The sequence below is a fragment of the Eublepharis macularius genome, chromosome 1, assembly GCF_028583425.1.
Source record: "Eublepharis macularius isolate TG4126 chromosome 1, MPM_Emac_v1.0, whole genome shotgun sequence".
NCBI lineage: Eukaryota > Metazoa > Chordata > Lepidosauria > Squamata > Eublepharidae > Eublepharis > Eublepharis macularius.
Window position 1 is genome coordinate 24,009,432 of NC_072790.1, and position 21,635 is coordinate 24,031,066.

Below are 21,635 nucleotides of genomic sequence, written 5' to 3' on the forward strand. Positions count from 1 at the left end.
CCTGGTTTGTCAGGATAGCATCTGTGGAAGCTAGAAATTAGTCTAGGGGCATTCATATGGGATTTCTCTACCCATTCCTTTTAAGAATCATCAAAGTCTTTCCACCTAACTAGGTAAAAGAGTTTGTTGTGTTTAACCTTGGAATCAAGGATTTCTTCCACTTCATAGTGAACATGTCCATCTACTAAAATGGGGTGAGGGGCCCCTTTTCAGGGTGTCACTTGTCAGACAGTGGCTTGCTAAAAGTTGCAATCCAGACTACCTTTTGCAATGAGACAAGAACCCATTGATTCCAAAAGATTTACTGAATGATAACAACCATTATAGTCCACTATCCAAGACACGAGGATCTTGGCTGATACACGTGTTGTTACGAATGACAGGCAAAAGCTAAGGTACAGAATAGCAAACCTCTGCAGGCCCCATCCTCCCCCACAGTTCTCAAAACAAATGGCCCGAGGCTGAGAAAATGGAAAGCTTCCCAAGACTGGAAGAGGTGTAGTCATAACATTCTTCTTCTCTACGATATCTTCTACTGAGCAGCTTGCCACCTGCAAGAAAGGCACTTAATACACTGACAGGATTAAAATGGAGTCTCTTTGGTTTGATCACACATAAAACATAGTCAGAACCTGACATTCTGCCCCCTCTAAAATGTTCCTCCCCCAGGTTTGAGAGGGTATAGGGAATGAAATGATCTTAACAATTTAGGAGCATGAACATGAATAGATTCCACCCATTCATCATACCCAGAGTCAAAGTCTTTCCACCTGATGAGATAAAACAGCTTATTACGTTTAACTTTAGAGTCCAAAATTTGTTGTACTTCGTAATGGACTTGATCATCAATCAAGGTAGGTATGGGAGGAGCGCGGGTGTGCCACTGATTTGCTGGGGGGACTTTTTTCAACAAGCTGACGTGGAAAGTAGGGTGCACGTGACATAGATTCTTTGGTAAATCAAGTGCTACAGTCACTTTGTTGATTACTTTACGAACAGGGAAAGGTCCTAAAAATTTTAGCACCATTTTACGGCTGGTCTGTGCAACCCTTAAATTTTTTGTGGACAAATAGACAAGATCGCCAGGATGCAATTCCCATTCAGCCACACGATGGCAATCGGCGTACTTCTTATAGTCTTGCTTAGCTTTGTCAAGATGTTTTTGAATAAGAGTTCACTGCTGAGCTGCCTCCCCCCACCATTCCGAAACATCTTTCCGAAACAGCCGGCAGACCCTGTGGAAGAGGAAGAGGGCCTTGCGGTCTCAGAGGCGGGGGGCCTCTCGGAAGTTGCCTTGGCACTGGCCCTCGCGGAAGAGGTTGCTGAGGTGGTTGCTCTTGCGGTTGCAGAGGCTGTTCCCCTGGTAAGACTGGCTGTTCTTGCAGCTGGAGAGGAGGTTGCTCTAACGGTCCTTCTCCTCCATCGTCTCCCGGTGGCCCTTGCGGGGCCTCTAGGGGGGGCGGTACTTTGTCTGGGAGATCTTGAGGTTGGTCAGGCGGTGGTAACACTGGTTCTTGCTGATCATCCTCCGGCAGGACCGGTTGCTCCTCCTGAGGGGGGATCTGGTCGGGTACTGGGTACAAACCAGGTAAGATCCTTTGGAGAGCTGCCACCCCTCGACCGATCGAAACTCTAGTAGACTCTCCAGCTTCTTGTGGGGGCTCCTCTCCTGAGCCTCTTACGACCAACACCGATAGCAAGTGCACCGCATGTGCCAAGCTCTCCTCCATACTACTGATTCTCTCTTCCAATCTTTGTACATGTCTTGGGGCTGAGGTATCAACATCTTCCTCTGGTAAATCCTGGGGCTGTTCAGTGGGAAATTGTGTAGTCTCTACATATTCCACACAGGAAGCAGCAGCTCAGGGCCAAGGGGGAATCTCTCCCATTCCAGTGGCTCCTTCCTCCGATATGCCTGCCAGGATTCGTTTCGCTAGGCCCGTTATTGCCGAAATTCCAGCATCCACCGCTAAAGTTCAGCTTTGTAGCTGCTGCCAACTTTGATCACTCGACTCACGTTGCCCCGTCCACGGGGTGACTTCTGCGTAGTCCCAACTCATCAGATCGCAACGGGAATTTTCCCACACCTGGGTACTTTCTGAACCTCTCAGATCCCACTCAATTTGGTCGGATTCCCTATTCCAGTAATACCACGGTTGACTGCTGGACCTCTCCACAGACGAACCAACAACTCTGTTCCTGTCCATTTGCGATCTGGAAAACACCGTACTCGCTCTTCTCTCCCTCATCTCTCACGGCCTAGATCCCCACTGCCTCGGTGTGGGCAAAGATATTAGGGGTTCCGCCGCCGTCCTTGGTCGAGCTCCTGCTCTGTCGGGCGCAAGGGTATACACCGTTGTGCGACTTGACACAGTTCCTCCCCGAACGGGTTGATTTGTAGGTTCCAGTCCTTCCGAGTTGGAGGCATAAGGATCAAACAAAGGGTCCCTGTCGGACGCGGCCTTGGTATCCGTCTCCCCCGGCTTAGGCATTGGAACAGATGTGATTCGTAACAAAATGTCAGACAGTGGCTTGCTAAAAGTTGCAATCCAGACTACCTCTTGCAATGAGACAAGAACCCATTGATTCCAAAAGATTTACTGAATGATAACAACCATTATAGTCCACTATCCAAGACACGAGGATCTTGGCTGATACACGTGTTGTTACGAATGACAGGCAAAAGCTAAGGTACAGAATAGCAAACCTCTGCAGGCCCCATCCTCCCCCACAGTTCTCAAAACAAACGGCCCGAGGCTGAGAAAATGGAAAGCTTCCCAAGACTGGAAGAGGTGTAGTCATAACATTCTTCTTCTCTACGATATCTTCTACTGAGCAGCTTGCCACCTGCAAGAAAGGCACTTAATACACTGACAGGATTAAAATGGAGTCTCTTTGGTTTGATCACACATAAAACATAGTCAGAACCTGACACCACTGATCCCGGGGGGGGGGGAGGGGGAGCCTTCTTTAAAAGACTGAAGTGGAACACAGGATGGATTTGTTTTAAGTACTTTGGAAGTTCAATTTCTACAGTCACATTATTTATTACTTTCTTCACAGGGAAAGGACCTAAGTATTTCCATCCAAGTTTTTTATTAGGTTGCTCCCCTTTTAAGTTCTTGGTGGAGATATATACAAAATCTCCTGGCTTCAGCTGCCACTGTTCTGAGCGGTTTTTATCAGAAAATTTTTTGTAATCCTCTTTGGCTTTGTCCAAAGTTTTCTGGATGATTCCCCACTGGGAATCTAACTTAATCCACCATTCCTCCAAGTCTCCTTCTTGTGAGGACTCAGGGGCTGTAGCGAAAGGTAGAGCATTTCCTTCATATCCATGTACTATTTTAAATGGTGTAGCTCCTGTGGAGGAATGTACAGAGTTATTATACACATACTCGGTGAAATCCAGAAAATCCAACCAATCATCTTGTTGGTAGTTAATGTAGCATCATAGGAACTGTTCAAGCGCCTGATTGGTGCGTTCGGATTGTCTGTCTGATTGTGGATGAAAAGCAGAGCTAATCCCTTGTTCAATTCCCACTAGTTGAAGAAGCTCCCGCCAGAAGTTGGCAATGAACTGTGGGCCCGTGTCGGAGATCACCTTACTAGGAAACAAGTGCAATCTCGCTATATGCTTCAGGAACAGGCTGGCTAGCTTCTTGGCTGTAGGTATTGTAGTACAAGGAATAAAATGAGCCTGTTTTGAAAAGAGATCCACCACTACCAAAATGATTGTGTGTCGTTTTGATGGGGGAAGATCAGTAATAAAGTCCATTGAGATTACAGCCATGGTCTAGGGGGAGTTTCCAATGGTTGTAATAGTCCAGGGGGCTTCCTCCTCCTTGATTTTCCCATTATACACACTGGGCAGGAGGATATGTATTGAGATATGTCCTTTCTCATTGCCGGACAGCAAAATTGTATTTGCACTAAGTGCAACGTTTTAAATATCCAAAATGTCTGGCAGTTTTTGCATCATGACATTGGTGCAAGGTTTCTTTTCTTAAGTTAATTGGGATCTAAAGTTTGCTTCCCTTGTTGGCTATCCTTCACCTGTTTCGATTCGGCTTTGGGCACATTTCCCCCCCTCCTTTTCAATTTCTGCTTTTACTCTCTCTCCCTACTCTGAGAGATCAAGTTTCAGGTTGCTTGGCATTTTCACTGCTTGGCTACATGTTGTTACTGCTCCTCCCAATTGAGCTGGTGAAAAAACTGTATCAATTATCTCCTCCCTCCAGCTGTCGTGTTGGGGCATGTGTGAAAGGGCATCCACTAAGAAGTTTGTTTTCCTAGAGAGGTTTTTCAACATGAAGCTAAATTTGGAGAAGAATTCCACCCACCTTAACTGTTTGGCATTCAGTCTCCGGGGAGTATGTAGTGCCTCTAGATTTTTGTGATCAGTCCATACTTCAAAAGGCACTTTTGCCCCCTCTAGCCAATATCTCTAGGTTTCAAGGGCTAGTTTTACTGCAAAAGATTCTTTCTCCCATACACTCCAGTTGTGTTCAGTCTCAGAGAATTTCTTAGAAATGTATGCACAAGGGTGCAGTTTCCCCTCAACATTTGGCTGTAAGAGCACTCCTCCCATATAGATTTATTGAAAATTTTGGAGGCTCTATATTATAACAGACTTTGTATATCTACTGTTAAAGCGATAGTGATAATGTGATAAATGGGCCTTTGGAGTTTATTAATTGTTCTTAGACTGTATTCCTTCTCAGAATACAAACTAGTGGTTAAGCTAAACGACCATCTGCTCTTCTCAACCTTACAAGTATGAGAATCCAAGTAAACAAGTGCAGATGGACAAAATAAAACTGATGAAGGAGCTACTATTTTTAAAATGCAAAATCTGTGTTTTAGCTATAGAGTTATGTGGTCATCCTAGCCTTATTAATATGAAAACCCAAGCAAATAAGTTTAACTGGAACAAAATAGATGAAAGAGATATTTTTTATAGAATATAAAATTGTCTTTAAACTAAATATTGATTTGGCCTCTCCACCCTTACTATTATGAAAATTCAAGCAGACAAGTTTGGAAGGCATGGCCAGAACAGATATAAGAAAGAGGGGAAATTAGCATAAAAATTGCTCTTTTCTTTATGTTGATGTATACTACTGTCCTGCTGATATTTTATGTTTTGCTATTTCCATCTCCCACTCCTGGAATGATTAAGGATGTAAGATCCCTGATTAAAAGGTTAAAAGAGGTGAAAAGTGATCTATCTATAATATGCACAAAAGAAAAAATTATTAGAAATGATATAAAGAGCAGAGTAAGTGGATTAAAAAGTACAGAAATTAAATAAAGACTATAGAAAACAAAAGGGAATTTTGAAGGTATATGGGGTGCTAATTACATATATAGTGGCTTTTTGTATCTGGACAGATGGATATGTGTCTTTTATATGAATCTGCTAAATGTTTGTCTTGTTGTAACCCCATAAAAATTTAACATATATATATATATATATATATATATATATATATATATATATATATAAACAACATGGCCCCTCTTTCTCTCACCTTTGGAGGTTCAGATTCTTTTTGGACCTGCCAGTGTGGCCTTCTTACGGCAGGTCTCTCTTGTTTCCAGACGGTGGGGTAGACTCCTCCTCCACTTCCTTTCGTGTTGGTACCTCAGTATATCCAGGACTCTCATTGGCATCCAAGCCGGCCTCTGGTTTCCTACGTTTCAGACCCCCAGGTCCGTCCTGGCGGTTTAGGGGCCCTTGTGGGATCGGATGGGTATTGGCTCTTTCCCCCCTGCGCCAATTTCCTGGGGCATTGCACCGCAAAATGTCCCATGCCCCCACAATTGAAACATAGTCCTTGTCTCCATCGTGCCTCTCTTCCCAGCACTGAGATAGGGGCTTTTGAATCCAGCAGGCTGTGGCTCCTGTTCGCCAGGGTGGGTCTCCTGGAGCCTGCTTGTTGTTGCATTCTTACAAGCTTCACTATTTGGGTTCTATTTTCAGCCTCACAAGCTAATTGAATCCATCCCAACAAAGCTTGTGGATCATCTCGCATTAATGCATGGTCTAGTAGATCAGCATTTAGACTGTTTCAAAAGAGTTTAATTTTTACTCCTTCATGATGGTTCAGTATTTTGGCAGCTAGTTGCCTAAATTCAGCAGCGTATTCCCTGATGGTTCTGGACCCCTGCTTGAGGGTTCTGAGCTGTGTTCTGTTTCTTTCCCCCTCTAATGGGTCATCAAATTGCGCTTTAAGCACATTCGCAAAAGCGTTTAAGTCCTGCAACTCAGGTGCTCCCACATTATATGGAGTTACATACCACTCGGCTGCTGCTCCTACCAGTCGCGATCCCAGGTGGATTACTCGACTGTGCTCCGAAGGAAACAGGTGCCCCCAGTCTCGGAAAAAATCCATAGCTTGTATTATAAAAAAACCCCAAGTTTTGGGGGCTTCCATCAAATGTGGCATCTGATTTGCATCAACTTTGCGGCAACCCTGTTGTGAGGGCTCCTGCTCCTTGGTGCCCCACCCCCTGTTGAATTGGGGCCGCTCCCAATGGGGGTGGTTGCAAAGGTCCCTGTACCATTTGAGGTATTTGGTAGGCTCCATTTGCTCCCAAGTTCATTGGAGCAATGAGCAGAACCCCTCCGTATTGCAGTTGCACCATTTGTGCAAAACCCCTTGGAGCAGTGTGCAGAATCCCCCCCCCCCGTATGGTGATTGAAAAACTTGTGCCTGGATTCCTTGTGCTTCCTGCGGGATATTCCCTGGGGAACACCCCCCCCCCTGGGTATGTCCAATTTGTACTCCTGCCCCTGTTGGGACAAAACTGGGGTTCTTTGTGGTTGGCCTGGTTGGGACATCCTTCTCCCACTGGTTGCAACTGAGGCTCCTGTGCTTGCTTGAGCTTGCATGGGTAGGCTCCTTGACACTCTCATCCCCATTGTGGTGCCAGGCACTCCTGCACCTCTCACGATCGGAGGTATGGTTAAAAGCTGTGGGTCCCTGCTTGGGCCCATTCCCTCTCCCTGAGAGGGTATGTTAGCAGCCGTTGCTACAGCATAGGGTGGAGCAGATCCTCCCCTCATTGTAACTATAGGAGGCTACGCCATGGGAGGAATTACTTGAGTTCCCATCAAATGTTCTGGAGTCATTAAAATTAGTTTCCCCCCTTCTGCCCTGCCTTGTTCTTGTCCAATCTGTAGAGCTCTCCTTTGCTCCTTTGGCAGTAGCTGTGCACTGAATCCCATTGGTAAGTTCATCATTTTGTTCATTAGCCGGGCGGTTTGCTCCAGCTCTTTTCTCCTCTTTTCCATTTGGGCTTCAAGGATTTGGTACCTTTCTCCCATCTCTCTTGGTTGCGGTATCTGGCCCCCAACTGGGACTGATGGCCCGGCCACACTCCAATCCAGGGTATAGGTACCATCATTTCCCATATAATCCTGAGAACTTTGCCTGTAGCCAGGGGTTAATCCAGGGCCCCCCTGTATTTGTACATCCTCCAACACCAATTGTGTTGTCGCCTCTTGCGGCATGGGGAGCTCCAGCATCTGGTCCCATCCCTGGTTGCTTGGCCTAGCAGCAGCTCTTGTTTGTACATCTGCCAACACTGACTGTGTTGTTGTCTCCTGTAACGTTGGTAGCTGCAGCATCTGGCCCCATTCCTGGTTGCATGGCTCAGCTGCAGCTCCCGTTTCCCACCTATTTAGTGGGTCAATTGTAAATCCACTGTAGCATTTGTAAATCCTCTGTAGCATTTTCAGGGGGTAATCCCAGGTCCCCCGTTACTTGTAAATCCACCAGGACTTGGGTACGTTGAGCATCCACTGTGCTCCTCATCCAACCCCGCGTAAGTCCTGTTAACGCCAACAGGTCATATCTCATCACTTGGAGCAGTTCACTAAGATAATCCAAATGGTCCTCTTCTTTCAACTCTGTCCCCTCCGTCGGCTCGGGTGAGTCCCAGGCGAGGAACAAGCTCCCTTGGCAAATGTTTTTCCATCGCTTATAATCCTTTCACAACTCAGGGCCTCCATCTGGAGGGAGGTCTGGAGGAGGCTCCACCCCCCATCCCAGCACATAACTCTCCTTTTCCAAGGGGAGGTTTACATAATGTCCCAGTTCATCATCCCAACAAAATTCTGCTGCGCTGGCAGCTATATTTTCCACTACTCTCTCTGAAGTGGTCTGGGATGTTTCGAGGGAAAGGTCTCCCATGGGCTCGATCCTCTGCCCGTTCTCCAGGATGGAGGTCAAATGGGAAGCCATGGAGTGGTCAGGCGCTCCCATCTCACACAGGCAGTGACCAAATAGTGCTCCTCTCCGTCTCTCCTTTTTCTCCTGGTTCCTGGGTGCCCATTGTCTAGGAGTTGGTAAAGTAGTCCATGTAAGATGAGTGACCCCTCTCCTAGAATTGCTCCCAGTTCTATAGGAGTTCTTCCAGCAGCCTTTGAAAATGAACATATTTTAAAGTGGGGGATTTATTTTTTTTTGCATACACACAGCTTTCTCTCAGTCAAGCAGTGAAAATCTTTCTGCAGTGGTGGCAGCTATGTACCAAAGCAACATTTTTAAAAATCTTCACAGCCAATCAAATCTCCAATGGCCATTCAGAAGTGTTATGGGGCAAAACCTCCATTTGGCCCTACTTACTTTCTAAAAATACTTCATGGGCACCAGGAAAGGTGTCAGTGGTGCCATGGTCAGGGAGCAGTGAATATACGCTGCAGAGGCACACTAGCTGAGTACTCTCTGCTGCAGAGCTCTCTGGAGATCCAGCGTCCACATATGCAATGTCCTTGACCGGCTCCATTGTGTTGCATATACCCCTGTTGAAAGCCAAACTTGGGGCTGCCAGGTCCCCTGGTAGGGGATCCCAGCCTCTGCCCCCCACTGCTACTCACTTGGCCAGAAGGAGAAAAGGCCCAGGGAACAGACAAAAATGGGTGCAATGACATCACTTCTGGAATTGACATCATCAAGTGTGACACCGCCACTTGAGCACTTTGCAAACACAAGAGGAAGTCACCCCTGGTTAAGTGCCAGGTTTCCCCTAGGGTTGCCAGGTCTAGGTTGGGAAATTCCTGCAGCCTAGAGAGGGCAGGGTTTGGTAAGAGGAGGGGCCTCAGAATGGTATAATGCCATAGAGTCTGCCCTCCAAAGTAGCCATTTTCTCCCATCTCTAAACGCTCCAAAAATTTCCCAAGATGAAGTTGGTGGCCCTCTGGCCTAGGGCCACTGTGCCAGGATAGGCCACAGAGTAAAACTGAGTAAACATGCAAGCAGTGTATCCAGACTTCCAGATAAATGTGCTTCTCTTGTTTGTCCTAGACCAAAAAGTTAAAAAAAGAAGAAAATAATCCAGGCCTCAAGAAGATCCAGGCCAACTTTACAGGCAAAGCCAGTGTCACAGTGAAACATTTTAAACAGAGGCAAGCAGAGTGGCCCAGCATCAATTTAAACAAACAGTGTCCCTTCCATTCCTCCCATCTCTCCCCTAAATAATAAAACTCTCCAACCAGTCCTCCTCTCTCCTGATGTAGTGAGTCAGTTGATCCACAGCAGTCCAGTCCAGGAGGGTCACGCCAAGGCAAAGACAGTGAGAAAAAGCAGTGTCTCTTTCAGTCTCTCTGCAGCAGCAGCCAGCAACAGAACAGAAGCTGGCCCAAAGTCCAGCCTCTATTTTAAATCCCTTGCTGCATCTCCTTCCAGAGAATCCATTGGCTGGAAGGAGGATCCGGCAGTGGGACTGGACACTCCTAACTCCCTCTTTCTTTGCCTGATCCCCCTCTCTCCTCCCCCTTGTACTATCCCCCTCTCTCCTCCCCCTACTATCACTCATTCCTCCTCACCCCTCCCGTACCTGAAATTTAGGCGGGAATCTCTTGCTGCTTGCTTTGCATTGCATTTTGCAAAGCAAAGATTCTCACCTTTTCTAGCAAGAGGGGAGGGGTGAGGAGGAGGTAGTGTCACTCACTCCTTCTCCCCCCTCCCTCTTCAAAGAGCCAGCAGGAAACTTTAGCTTCCTGCAGAATTTTGCTAGGCGCTTGCAAATGCAAACGGCTAGCAAAATGGTGATTAGTTGATTTCCAAATATTGACCCAAATCTATTCAGAAATATCCAATTCGGTATTTCGGAATCAGGGCCAGTATGCTGGCCACGATTCGGAAATACCGAATCTTTCCAAATTGGGCCCAATTCGGGTCGAACACCCCTAGGCAGGAGGTGGTCTCCTGAAAGGATAACAGCAAAAAGGGTGGTGGTGACCATGTGTGAAGAAACAAGCAGTTGTAGTGCATTAAAGGTTATACAAGCTAGCTGAACTTAACAGTATAGTCTGTCTGTCTATCTCTCTTTGTGGATATCTGAGGAGGGGTGGCAAATCTGATGGCTGGCAGTACCTTGTGTTCATCTAAACTCTGCCTCTATTACAAGAAAAACTTCTGTCTCTAATACTCTAGGAAACCATACCTGGAAAGCATTGCTTCTGGAATGTCTCGACATTGATGAGGAATGGGGAGTCTTGGAAAATGTTCAGCGAGCTTAAAAGGGGTCAAGAAGGAATGTATATCTGCACTTCCCCCCCCCTCCCCAATACATTGGGAACTCTGGAGTTAGACTACAGCAATACTGCACACTTTCCACTTTCTTGGGAAATCTTGTTTTCTTCTTTCGCCTGGCTGAAGATTGCCCTGATTTGACTAGAAGTTTTCTTGGATCTTCCCGTTGCTTTTGATATTAAAAGTCCCCAGGTGTTCATTTTGCTATGTGAAGAAGCATTTTTCTTATTCTATTCACATTTAATTGTTTCTTTCCTTCCTATCCCACAGGTGAAGAAAAATAAGATTAGTTGATTTTTCCATAATGAAAACCTAATATTTCTTGTGAATAACTTATTTGGTGCCGGCCTGTCACAACTACACTGTTGTGGAACTTATTGCTAATGATGAGGTATCCTAAAATCCAGAGTAAGAACTTTTCGGTGATTCATTTCCATTATTCCAGTTATACACAGAGAGAGGGTGGGGGGAAGAAAACATGGTATGTCAAGTTTTAAAATTGTCACCTTTATGTATCCCACATGCATACGTTATATGTTCTGGATTAAAAGATGTTTTTACCAACCTAAGGGTGTAATCTTAAACAGTTGCACCAGCCCTTAAACTGTTACACCCTTCTTAAATAGTGACACTCTTCTAAATGTATGGACTTCAAAGGTTATAACACTACCTGAGATTGCACTGTATTAGCCGTTTCCATCTTTACAAACCAGGATAGCAATAGATCTTGCAAAGATAAAGATTTCTGTATAATACAGAGTGAAAGGCAACAATCTTAAGTAACGCATGCTACAAGGAAAAGTTAAGGGTTGAAAAGAAAACATTTGAAATTTTATTGGCTTTATCCCAGACAGTTAAAATTTTGTTCTATAGTTCTACAAGAAACAAATATTAAATAAATGCTAAATGTACGTCTGCAAACAGAATGGATAGTGGTCAAAATATTGACGAAGTCCAATAATTTTTAGATATTATAAAAATATCTGCATCTAAAGAAGATACAGGAAAGTGACAATGTTTATTTTTTAAAAAAAAAATTATTAGGTGAGCATAGTTTACAAATAGCAATTATCTATTAAAACCTTAATATCTATATTCCCCCACCCTTTCCCTCCCCCTTTTTCTAAGACTTCCAACAGCTTTCCAACCCAGTAGTAAAATCTATTACTAAATCTATTCTTTCTGTATGTCATTGAAATATCTTACTTTACTATACTAAATAATATCCATCAATTTTAAATCTAATTCTTATCTTAAACTAACCATAGTTAAAACTTCCCTTTATCAGATAAAGATTCATATCTCCTAATCCTCAACTTTAATCATTTTCCAGTTGCCACAATTTTCCCTTTACATCCCACTTCTTCTCTAAATATTGTTTTAATCTCCCCCATCCGTTAAAAAAATTCTTCTGAGTTCTGGTCTCTCAGCCGCCTCGTCATCTTGTCCATTTCTGCCATGTACAGCAATTTTTTTATCCAGTCTTCAATAGTTGGTATTTCTTGCACCTTCCATTTCTGCGCATATAGTATTCTTGCCGCTGTTGTCATATAAAATAATAATGTTCTGTATTGCATAGGAACATCTTCCATATTTAAGTTCAGTAGCAACAGTTCTGGGTTCTTTGTTATCGATACCTGCAAAATTTCATTTATTGCTTCTAAAATGTCTCCCCAGTACTGTTTAGCCACCTCACAAGTCCACCACATATGATACAATGATCCTTCATGATTTTTACATTTCCAACATTTGTTTGACATCTTAGCATTTCCATACGCTATTTTTTTAGGCGTCAAATACCACCTATATATCATTTTATAAACATTCTCCTTAATACTGGTACAAGTTGAAATTTTTAATGTATTTTTCCACAAATACTCCCATGATTCCATTGTTATATCTCTCTGGCAATTAATGGCCCGCTTCACCATCTGGACTTTAACTGTTTCATCTTCTGTATACCACTTCAAAAGTATTTTATAGATTTTTGATATCTTTTTCTTATTCTCTTGTAATGTTTTCCTCCAACTCCGAGTCTTTCCATCTAATTCCTCCTTTTGTACAGTCTTCTTTATATAAATCCTTAATTTGCCTATATTGAAACCATCCATAATGTGGAGATAACTCTTCTTCTGTTTTAATTTTGATCATATTTTGCTCCATTGTCAATATCTCTTTATATGGCAGACATGGTTCTTTGTTATATATAGCTCTCGGGTCAATGACTTCAAACGGTACCACCCATGCGGGGATACCTTCACCCAAATAGTTCTTATACTTTTTCCAGATCGTGAAGAGGCTTCTTCTAATGTAATGATGTAAAAACATAGCATCCGCTTTTAATTTATCTTGCCACATATAGGCATGCCAACCAAACAATTTCTTATATCCCTCCAAAGTTAGCAGCTTGCGGTTCTCCTATAACATCCAATCTCTTAACCACACCAGACAAACAGCCTCATAATACAGTCTAATATTCGGTAGTTGCAGTCCACCCCTCTCTTTAGCGTCACATAGAACTTTCATCTTTACTCAAGGTTTCTTGCCTGCCCATACAAAGTCCGATATTTTCCTCTGCCATTTTTCAAATTGCTTACTATCTCTGATTATTGGTATTGTTTGTAGTAAGAACATGATCTGTGGTAACACATTCATCTTTACTGCTGCCATCCTTCCAAGCCATGACAGATTCAATTTGTTCCATTTAATCAAATCTCTATCAATCTGCTGCCATAACTTGTCATAGTTGTTCTTAAACAAATCAATGTTCTTTGCAATAACCTCAATTCCTAAATACTTTACTTTATGTGTTACTTCACAATTAGTAATTTCCATCAATTCTTGTTGCTTTTGTTTGACCATGTTCTTACATAATGTCTTTGATTTTCTCTTGTTAACATAAAATCCAGCCAAAATTCTTTTATCTTATCCAAATTCTTTTATCTTATCAAGCAACTTCGGCATATTTTGCACTGGGTCTTCAACAATAATCATCACATCGTCCGCAAAAGCTCTAACCTTGTAGGTAAATTCCTTAATCTTTATGCCTCTTATGGCATCATCTTCTCTTATCTGAATCAGTAACATTTCCAAAATAAAAATAAACAACAATGGAGATAGTGGGCAACCTTGTCTTGTACCTTTTCTTATTTCCAGCGTTTTTGTTAAATCATCATTTACTACAACTGCTGCACATTGGTCTTTATATATCGCTCTCATCGCTTGAATAAATTCATTTCCCAACTGCAGTCTTTCCATTGTGGCGAACATGAAATCCCAATTTAAATTATCAAAAGCTTTCTCTGCATCAACAAAAAAGAAACCAACTTCCTTCTCACAGTGTCTGTCATAATATTCAATCGCATTTATTACAATTCTTAAGTTATCTTTAATTTGCCTATTCTGAAGGAATCCTGCTTGTTCTTCTGCAATAAACTCAACAAGCCATTCTTTTAACCTCTCCGCCAAAATTTTCGCAAATATTTTATAGTCATTATTCAGCAATGAAATAGGTCGATAATTCTTAATACTGCTCAAATCCTGGTCTTCTTTTGGTATCAATGATATATTAGCTTCATTCCAGGACTCTGGAACCCTTTGCCCCTTTAGAATTTCATTCATCACTACTTTCAGGAAGGGCACCAATTCATTTGCCAGTACTTTATAAAATTTAGCCGTAATTCCATCCGGTCCTGGTGCCTTTCCTAATTTAGTCGACTGTATTGCCTCCTTTAATTCCTTCTCTGTTATTTCGGCATTCAATTTTTCCTTCCATTTTTCTGATATCTTTGGTAAATTAATTTTACTCAAATATAGATCAATAGCTTCCAAATTTACCTCTTTCTTTTGGTACAATTTTGCATAGAACTTAAAAAATGTTCTACTAATAGTTGATTGATCCATTAACATCTTCCCTTCTTCTTGAATCTTAGTTATCACCTTTTTTTCCCTTCTCCTTTTCAGTTGCCACGCTAAATATTTCCCAGGTTTGTTTGCACTTTCAAATGATTTTTTATTTAATTTCTTCAACTCCCATTCTAACTCTTTACTGTCCATTGCCTTTAATTGTTCTTGCAAGATTTTTATTTCTTGATGAAATTTCTTTTCCCCAGGTCTTTTTTTCAATTGCAGTTCCTTAGCTTGGATACTGTCCACAATTTCTTTCCTCTTTTCTTCTTTTTTCCTTCTATCTCTTGCATTTAAGTCCATTAAAACACCTCTAATAACTGCTTTATATGTATCCCAGACTTTATATGTTCGAACAGTCTTATTTAAATTATATTGTACAAAGAATTTGGTTTCCTTCTGTAATATCTCTATATTGCTCTCTGACTGCAGCAAATCTTCATTTATTCTCCATCCTCGTCTTTTGGTGCTTTTCCCAAATTTCCACATAACTGGATTGTGATCTGAGCCTACCATAGGCATTATTTCTACATCCTTAGTCCATATAGCCAATTCTTTAGAGGCCCAGATCATATCAATTCTTGATAATGTCAAATGTCTTGCCGAATAATAGGTATATTGTTTTACTTTAAGGTTACTTCTTCTCCAAACATCTTCCAAGTTCTCCTGATCTTTAATTTCGAAGAAGGATTTTGGCAATAGTCCTCTTTTTTCCCCACACCTTTTGTTTTTTTGTCATCATTTAAGTTCATAACTCTTTTAAAATCACCTGCCAAGATTATTTGTGAGTAAGTTAGTCCATCCAGTTGTTTCTCTCCCCAATTTAGCATTTTTTAAATATTTCACATCTTGTTTCTTAATATGGGTCTCTTGTAAACAAATTATATTGCAATGCTGTTTGTTTAGTCAGTGGAAAATAATTCTACGTTTAGCTGGTGAGTTTAGTCCATTTACATTCCAAGATATTATTTTGCACTCCATAATCAAATTCTAGATCTTTTAGGTAAGTCTTTTTCATTATCCAGCAGAAACATCTCCATCTCATGTCCAGATCTAATAATTTTTCTGATTGTCTGAAATTCAAAGCTCAGACCCTCTGGTATCTCCCATCTGTACCTGATGTTTAGCTCTTTCAGCATTTGCACCAATTCTTTATATTTCTTTCGCTCCAACAAAACTTCCCTAGGCAATTCCTTCATTATTCTCACCCCTTTTCCATCAATTTCCAGAGGGTCTTGAAATTGCTTGCTGACAATATCTTCTCTTACTCTTTTGGTAGTAAATTGCACAATCATATTTCTTGGTAGATTTCTTTGAGCTGCATGTCTCAAATTAATTCTGTATGTCACATCTAGAAGAACTGCCACCTCGTCTACTTCCTTGCCTAAAAATTCTGCCAATATTTCTGAAATTTGCTCTTGTGCCAATTTCCCCTCTACCTCTGGGACTCCACGAAATCTGAGTTGTTTTTCCACATGTTTACATCCCATCACGGCCATTCTTCCTTTCAAACCCTTAGTCTCTGTCTTAAAAGAAGAAGACAACTTGGCCGTTGCATCCTCCACTTCCTTAACTTTCTGCTGCATCATTTGTAACTCTTTCTTGACCCCATCAATACTCTTTGTTAATTCCGCCACCTCTGATTTAAATGTCTCTTTTAGGTCTTTTACCATCTCTTTGATCATGTCTTTAATCTCTTTATTTCCCTCCACCACTTTCTTATCCAGACTGTCCAACGCCGACTGCCACTCCTTTTTTGACATCGTGGGGCTAGCTTTGCCTCGCTCCCACGAGTCTGCTCTCTTCCATAACTCCGTGGCGTGATTTAGTTATTTTTGGAACTTAAAAGCTTATTTTCATCCACTTTTCCACAATTTTAACACTTCCATATCCAAAATGGTGGGCGTCTTTTCTCTATGATTTTTATGCCAAAGGATCTGCCCTTACCCTTCTCCAAGATGGCCCACTTCCGCTTGTGGTGAGGCTGTACCCTTCCCTTTCCCAAGATGGCGTGCTTCCTTTTTCCGGTCTGCTCTTTAACAGCCGCTTCTGGCCCGTCACTCTATTACACTGATGCACTTCCTGTTCCGTTTTCACTGCGCAGCATTTCTCGTGGTTTTTCGGGTTTCCCACACTTCACTATCCCTCTTAAACCGCAGGTATGTAAACAATAGTCCTTTTTATGCTCTAATTCTTCTGCAATAACTTCTCGTTTATTAATTCTTTTACCGGAAAATAGTCAATAGAATTTTAAAGCGTTCCCGTTTTTTATCCTCCACTTAGCTTATGTTCTTTTATCAAGCTTTAACTTCAAAAGAGAGATAGCAATCTTTAACTTCCTCCTTTCTTTGCGGGTTGTAATCACTGTTTCATTACTCAAATTAGTCCAAATTAGTTTCTGAAGCTTGGGTACGATGGTCTTATGTCACCTCAGTGACTCCAAAGTTGCTGCAGAGATCTCTGCCACCCTTCTTCGAGCGGGACCTCAAGGCTGGGTGGAAGATTGTTGTGCAGATCTCCCCCCACAGCCGAGATCAAACACACTCTCGGGGTCTTGGGCGTTCTTGCCTGTTCCCCGCCTGAGAACAGGGGGCCACGGGCGATCTTGCACCCCACTAGCCCTCACAAACAGCGGCTTGGACAGCCCAGCTCCCTGAGCTGTGTCAGACCACCATGATCCCAAACCGGAAGTCCTGGAAAGTGACAATGTTTATTGATGTAATGGTTTATGAGATGCTTTTGGTTACTTTGACTTGCTGAAATACTGAAAATAAAATACAGGTTATATTAATACAGTGACACATCTTCCAATTGAAAGAACAAAAGTTTGTAGAATGTTAAAAAATTGAAAGCCCAAATATGGTATTCCTTCAGAAAATGCACCTAAGGAAATAAACAGTATCTATTAAATAATGTGTTTGAAGATCAATTTTTTTTGCATATGCACAAACAATGAATAAGCCCAGAAGGTTTTGTTTCAGCTTTTTTTTTTAATGGATGCTTAGAAGAGTTTCTAGAAGGTAAAATAATCTTAGACATTATACGTGGCATGTGTTGGGATGCTATCCCAACTTGCTGTCGCACATATGAACTGGGCAACTTACCTTAAAAGTGCTCCATTTGGCCTCAGACCCCTACAATGGCTTCCTCCCAAGCCATTTTTGCCAATGGAAACATCCTTGGAGGGAGCCATTTTCCTGAGGGAAAAGGGTAAACAAGTTCCCCTCATGGTGATTTCTGCTGGTGAAAACGGCATGGAAGGGAAGCCAGAAGCCCCTCCTCCCCCCTCACAGGGCATGTCCCCCAGTTCATACATGTGACAGTGGGTCAGGTCAGGCACCCGTGTCCAAACTCATGTCACACATGAAGTCTAGTTTTCCTCTTCAGGGAGGACTTTATAGTGCAATCATAGGAACACATTCCTGGGAGTAAGCCCTATTGAGTAGACATACTTAGAATCGCCCTGCCAATCTGTGTCTTAGTAAAAGTAGGATATTGTCTAAAGATTTTATGAAATTGTTAGAGAACAGGGAGTTCATAGAGATTTGGAAAATGACAGGCTGCAACTTTACTAACCCCGCATCAGAACCCCAGAGAGATATGTTTGCTCCTTGAAATCTTGATGGCCCATTTCCCAGAATCTGAAAGTGCCAAACAGGCTCCGATTCTTTGTCTACCTTTGTAGACTCTTCCCAAGCTCTATTGGGTATTATATTCCATGGCTCTATTGAGTATCACATTCCAAGACTACTTATTCCAAGATATCCATCAGGATTAATCACATTTTTCTGTTACTTTCCCGACTCTCATCTGGGGCCAGAGGTGAGAACTATGCACAGTAATAGAGGTGGCCACAGAAGGTTTTGGGAATAATGCAATATCCAAAACCATGTAGTTTATTTTAGTAAAAAGGTATGTTGTGTTTCCTCAGATAAGGTCCAAAAAGAAATTGCAGAGGTGATTGGGTCTGCTCAACCATGGATCGAACACCGAACAAAACTGCCATATATGAATGCAGTAATCCATGAAATTCAGAGGTTTGCCAATATTCTTCCCACCAGTATGCCACATGAAACCACAACAGATGTCACTCTTAAAGGCTACTTCATTCCAAAGGTGATCACTCCTATGTATTGTGCTGTTCACTGTACAACCGTAAGTCAGTTGACTATCATTTATTTATTCATTTGTTACACATGAAATATTTGCTTTTCGTGGTGTGAAATAGAAGTTGTATTCAGTTCGTACCAAATCCCACAGGTGTATTTTATTGAAATAAAGGGAACTAATGTGTCTTAGTTGGCTCATTCCTCAAATTGTCCAAACCTTCAAATACTGTCCATCAAATTTAACTTTTTACCTTGCTTTCCTTGCCCTTGGATTCTCATGGAACTCAGTATTTGGGATGGCATTTTCTTTGTCTGAAGGATAGCTGTGTGCTTGATAAACTGTTTTCATTTTCTTTAATAACTCATTGCTTTGACTGTGCAGGGAATTCAAATTGTTGTATTACTGTCTCTGTGCTTTATGATGAATCTCAGTGGGAGAAATCACTTAAATTCTACCCTGAGCACTTCCTGGATGCCGAGGGAAATTTTGTAAAGAGGTAGGAACAACTCCCAACACACCATAATTCCATGCCTTCATGCCTTTCCTTACAGGTATATTGTCTCTTCGACAATATATCCTTTTATATACATTAATGTGTGTTCTTATTAATATATCAGGTACCCTATTCCATGCTGTATGATGAATCTCAGTGGGGAAAACTTTATAAATTCTATCCCAAGCACTTCCCGGATTCCACAGGAAATCTTGTTAAGAGAGATGCATTCATGCTTTTCTTTGCAAGTAACTTCTTTTATACATATTAACGTATGTTTAATTCGGCTTTGAGCATGTGGGCACCTTTGAAATTCTGGCATAGGGCTGTGGGTGCACTTACTAAATGACTTCCAGAAGAGGAGAAGCCAGCCACAAAATGTGAGGGAGTGAGGTTCTGCTCCTCCAAAGTTATGTAAATAGCTCTTGACCAAAGACTGTTTCACCTTCTCAGTATGGCATGTGGGGAGGGAGAGGCAGGAACACCTCCCAACACACCATAATTCCAAGCCAAAAAAGGCTCCCTCCAATCTTAAAATGACATTCCCTGCAGCTGGTCTGTTACTGCAGGCAATGAGAGTTGGGTCAGACGAACCGGACACAGATAGCCAAAAAATATAACAACAACAACATTTGATTTATATACCACCCTACAGGACAACTTAATGCCATATTCAGAGCAGTTTTTAAAGTGTGTTATTATTATCCTCATGACAATTGCCCTGTGAAGTGGGTGGGGCTGAGAGAGCTCCTGGAAGATGTGACTGACCCAAGGTCACCCAGCTGGCTTCAAGCGGAAGAAAGGGAAATCAAACCTGCTTCTCCAGATTAGAGTCCTGCTGCTCTTAACCACTACATCAAACTGGCTAGACCAAACTGTAACGTCTAGTTTGGCCCTAAGGGGATGGCTTTTAAGTTTCTTCTATGTGACTCGTTCAGAAGGTAGTTATATGAGATGAGGATTCTGAAGTATGAAGTTTCATCTGGGTGGCCCTACAGAGTTTGCTGTTGTTCCCCCATGCTTTAAAAATGTCTGTGTACAATGTGCAAATATCCTAAAACAATAGGATCTTCCAGGAGTTCCTGAATCAAACAACGCCACACCCTGCTGATCTTCTCCCTATCTGCTCTCCCATTCTGTATTCAGGGATCTGATAAGCCTCACTCATCCAGCCATCACAGGTCATCAGTCATCACTGATAACTTTAGTAACTCCCAGGAAAGTTTAATCAAACCTTCCCAGTTTTATTGTCTCACCCTGGTGACAGCCATTAAGTTATTGTTTTGGTCAGAAGACACAATCCTGCCTCAGAGTATGTTCCACATATTGTGACCTGCCCTGAGCCCGCTTGTGGGGATGGTGGGATATAAATAAATATATAAATAAACTGTATAACTGGACTACCTGTGGCTTCACTTAGTGTGTGTGCCTTCGGATCCAGCATCTACCCTCAGACCCCTGTTTGAACCTCTCATTTTTCTGTTGCAAAGAGCTGGTAGCTCAACGCTACTCTTTCATGGGCAATCCCCTTGTCTTCTGAATCGATAACTATCACCTGTCCCCTCAACTCTCTCCACTTTTCCCCCTTATTTTCTAGTTAGCTCTCTGTGTGTGCTGCGTGAATTGTGTGCAATTGATTTTGTTATTTTATTGAAAGAGTTTTCTACAGGAAGAATACCTGCATACACAGGTGAAAGATTTTACAGTTACTCCCTCTCACTGCCTGTCCTTGCATGCTAATTCCCCCAAATTTGCAAGGAGACCCCCATTTGGGTAACAATCTGACCACCTTAATTGACACTTTAATCTAGGGTTGTTAACCTCCAGCTGGGTCCTGGTGATCTCCTGGAATTGCCACTGATCTCTTGGCAAGAGATAAGTTCCCTGGAGGATATGGCTACTTTAGAGGGTAGACTAGATGGCATTAAACCCTGCTGAGGTCCTCCCCTTCCCCAGACACTTCCCCTCCGTAGGTGCCACCTCCAAATCTCCAGGAATTTCCCAAGCCAGAGCAGGCAAACCTACTTGAATCTAACCTTATGGTTCAACTGTTGTAACATGCTTTATGAGGGGCTGCCCTTTGGACAACTTGGAAACTTCAAGCATTGTGTTGACAATTGCTCTGGTCTCTGATCTTTACAATGGTGGCCTATATTTTGCTCAGTTCAGTTCAAGATGATTGTACAGTAGAACAATTTTTTAAATATAACAAACAAACAGAACTCCCCTCCTGTTTCTGCATTATTACAGGTTGGCGAATGTGTGCTAGTAAGATCCTTGCCAAAATGGAGCTTTTCTTATTCTTTACAAGCCTCCTGCAATGATCCATGTTCCAGCCAGCCGCTGGAATATTTACAGAAGACCTGGACCTTACCCCTGTAGTCGGGTTTTCTTCAAATTGAATGACCTTCAAGTTATGTGTTTTGCCACATTCTTTATATTGAACTTTCTGGATTACTGATTTTCCATGTGTTCAGTGTCTTCAACACATTCTTGCTTGCAAAGGACATTTGAAGTTGATAGCCTCTGTGGAACTGGCTCACATTTTGTCACAAACCTTAATGCCCCATTTGACAATCTGCCAA

The 21,635-nt window shown here is 42.3% G+C and overlaps 1 pseudogene; it reads left to right on the forward strand.

Annotated features, from left to right (window-relative positions):
• The first annotated feature begins 1,111 nt into the window (after positions 1-1,111).
• Positions 1,112-21,374, forward strand: LOC129323887 (cytochrome P450 2K1-like; annotated as a pseudogene).
• The last annotated feature ends 261 nt before the right edge of the window (positions 21,375-21,635 follow it).